Source organism: Grampus griseus, assembly GCF_964374135.1.
Source record: "Grampus griseus genome assembly, chromosome: 12".
Taxonomy (NCBI): Eukaryota; Metazoa; Chordata; class Mammalia; order Artiodactyla; family Delphinidae; genus Grampus; species Grampus griseus.
Genome location: NC_139006.1, coordinates 13,766,106 through 13,769,777, shown reverse-complemented (window position 1 = coordinate 13,769,777; position 3,672 = coordinate 13,766,106).

Sequence of the window (3,672 nt, the reverse complement as noted above, 5' to 3'; positions counted from 1 at the left end):
GAATATTTTCAAGCAGTCATCCCTTTCCCCACTCCCCCCAGCCCCCGGCAAACACTGATCTGCTTTCTGTCTCTATGGATTTGCTGATTCTGGTCATTTCATACAAGTGGAATCATACAATATGTGGCCTTCTGTGGTTGGTTCCTTTCACTTAGCATCATTCGTGATATAGCACGTATCAGGACTTGACTTCTTTTTATGACTGAATAATATTCCATCGTATGGATATACTGCAGTTTGTTTATCCATTCATCACTTTATGGACGTTTGGGTTGCTTCCACCTTTTGGCTCTTATGAAGAATGCAGCTACATACATCCATGCACAAGTTTTTGTGTGGACATTTGTCTTCAATTCTCTTGGGTATATACTTAGGGAGTAGAATTGCTGGATCATATGGTAACTCTGTTTAACTTTGTGGGAATAGCCCCTGAACATTTTATGTATGTGTTTGTGCATGTGCCTTTAAGGAGATGGCTTTTGACCAGATTCTCAAGAAAGGGTAAGCAGCATAGAAAGTGATGACCACCCCCCATACCCCCAGTCCCTCCAAGATCTATTCCGGCTTTAAGGTCTTTCTACTCTTGACTCCCAGCTCTGAGAAGACCTCATCTTCCTTCCCACCTGGTTTAGCTTCCTTTAACCAGCCTTCTCTGTGCCAGGCAGTGGGCTGGGCACGGGGGATCCAGTTGAAAGAGTTTCTATCCGCCAGGGTGGGGCGGTGTGCAGAGGTGGGAGAGCTGGGATCAGGGAGGCTTCCTGGAAGAGGAGGCACTAGCTGAATCTTGAAGGTTGCCTGAGAATCAGGAGGGCCAAAAGGTGGGAAGGGCGCTTCTGAGTGAGGAGACAATACTTCCCAGTGCCCTTGGCAGAGACGCAGCTGGCTGGAGTGCCCTTTCCTTCCCCCGGCGGCTCAGAGATGGCTGGAAGCACACATGCTTGGAAATCCTGTCTCGTTGACTCACCAGCTCATCAGTGTGGGCAGTTGCGGGCCAATACTCTGATTGCCGCTGAAGGCGGTGGCGGTGGCCCAGGGCACGTCCGAGGATCACTCAGGGCCCCGGGAAAGCAGGGGGCCCCCGCAGAGGGTCTGCCCCCCATCCTAGAGGCAGGTGTTCTGCAAGTTTCCCACACAGGCCTGCCAAGATCGTCCTCCCGCTATGCGGCACGCACGCACGCAGGCGTACTCTTTCATCCCCGGGGCCTCTCTCTGGGAGCAGCTGGCAGGGCCGCTGGGGGCATCTGCGGGTGGCCAGTGGGATGGAGTCTGGAGGCCTTGGCTGACCCGCGGCCCTGGGGCCCGATGCTTCTCCTCCTGCTGGTGTGCCCTGTCGTAGATTTTCTGGGCACCTTCCTGGTGGAGGACGGGCAGGATCCGGTTTCACAGCAGATTTGGAGGGACAAAGCCACATAGTGCTTTGCTGGATGCCTGGCCCTGTGAAGAGTCGGTGGTTAACGTGTTATTTATGGTTCCCTCCTGTCTCCCCTCTCATGTTAAGCCTCTGGGTGGGGCACGATGCCTCTGCCTGTCAATCAACCAACCAGCCCGAGAAGCTGATGAACCAGAGTTAACCAGCTAGTTTTACGCAGGGCTCATGCATTGTTCTAGAAGCTTCAGGAAATGGGCTGTAGCCTGAGTGTGTGTTGCTTTATTAATGTACCTTTTCATGTGGTATATTGATTTGTAATTATAGATCTTTTATTTAAAACATTTTTATTTTATATTGGAGTATGGTTTATTCACAATGATGTGTTAGTTACAGGTGTACAGCAAAGTGACTCAGTTACACCCGTTATTATGGGTCTTTAAAAATTAGAAAAAAATAATGTAATGGTGGTAAAAAAACTATCATAAAATTTACGATCTTAACCATTTTCTTTTTTAACATCTTTATGGGAGTATAATTGCTTTACAATGGTGTGTTAGTTTCTGCTTTATGACAAGGTGAATCAGCTATACATATACATATATCCCCATATCTCCTTAACCATTTTTAAGTGTGTTAAGATTTACAATCTTAACCATTTTCAGCAAAGTACATTCATCTCGTTGTGTCACGGATCTCCAAAACTGTTTTCATCTTGCAAAATGGAAACTGTGTTCTCGTTAAACACCAACTCCCCGTTTCTCCCTTCCCCCAATCCTTGGCAAACACCCTTCTACTTTCTGTCTCTATGAATCTGACTACACTAGGAACCTCATATAAATGGAATCACACAGTGTTTGTCTTTTTGTGTCTGGCTTACTTCACTCAGCATAATGTCCTCAAGGTTCATCCATGTTGTAACCTGCGACAGGATTTCCTTCTTTTTAAGACTGAGTCATATTCCATTGTACGGATAGACCACATTTTGTTTATCCATCCGTGGACATTTGTTTGTCTATCCATGGACATTTGGGTCGCTTCCACCTCTTGGCTGTTATGAATAGTGTTGCTATGAACACGGGTCTAGAAATAGCGAACCCTTTTTCTTAAAAGTTTAGCTGCACAGTTAATAAAATTAATAACACTTCTTGTAAAAAATTAAACCTATACATATGACTAAAGTCCTTCTAGCTACTTCCTCCAGCCTCCCCACCCCAATGATAACCTCACTATTATCAGTTTATCAGTTTTTTTTTTTTTGTGGTACGCGGGCCTCTCACTGTTGTGGCCTCTCCCGTTGCAGAGCACAGGCTCCGGACGCGCAGGCTCAGCGGCCATGGCTCACGGGCCCAGCCGCTCCGCGGCATGTGGGATCTTCCCGGACCGGGGCACGAACCCGCATCCCCTGCATCCGCAGGCGGACTCCCAACCACTGCGCCACCAGGGAAGCCCAGTTTATCAGTTTTGACTTTATTTATGCACACACACACATGCATATATGTGTGCGTACATATCTATATATGTTTCGAAAAAAACGTATGCACAGTCAATTCTGCTAGAGCGTGACATATACATTCCTAAAAGCATTGCACTATGCAAAATCGCACGATAAAAACCGCGGGGCTTATGAGAAAAATAAGGCTAAGGGGACAACAGTCAAAAACTTTATCAGTCACACATAAAAAAACAGGAAACTAATAAAAACTATAGCACCATTTGACACATGTTAAATGGTTAAGAAATATTTAACACCTGAATGCTGTAATAACCATGGAACTTGACTTCGGCAAAGTCCTGAACTTTTCTTGTGGACATGGTACCAGAAGGGCTGCAGCTTGTGAATTCTTGTGAAAGGGTAGCAAGGGTTTGTCTGAAATCAGAAACTTGTAACCCAGGTGTGAATGGGTGTGGCTCGCAGTACCGGAGAAAGCTGGAAGAGGTTGCAGGGTATCTGTTTTGTGTGTTCCTGAGGGGTCAGTTCAGCTGGGTGCAATTTTCTGCATTGACCCGGTGTTTCTTGTGGATGAAATCGTGCATGAGCAAACAGAAAATCTGGTTATGCTCAAATTGCTCCCAGATATATCAATCACAATGGAACAAATTTATGTTTTCAAAACAAGCACAACTGGCTACACACACACACAGAAAATAAATGGTGCTTTTTGAGAGTGTGTGTTTGCATAAATTGATTCCTATTAGAAGGATGTAACCGTTTGTTTGTTGGTTTTTTTTTTTTTTTTTTTTGCTTAACGGTACCCCTAAGAGATTTTCCATATTAGCAATACAGACTTGTCATGTTTTTGCTG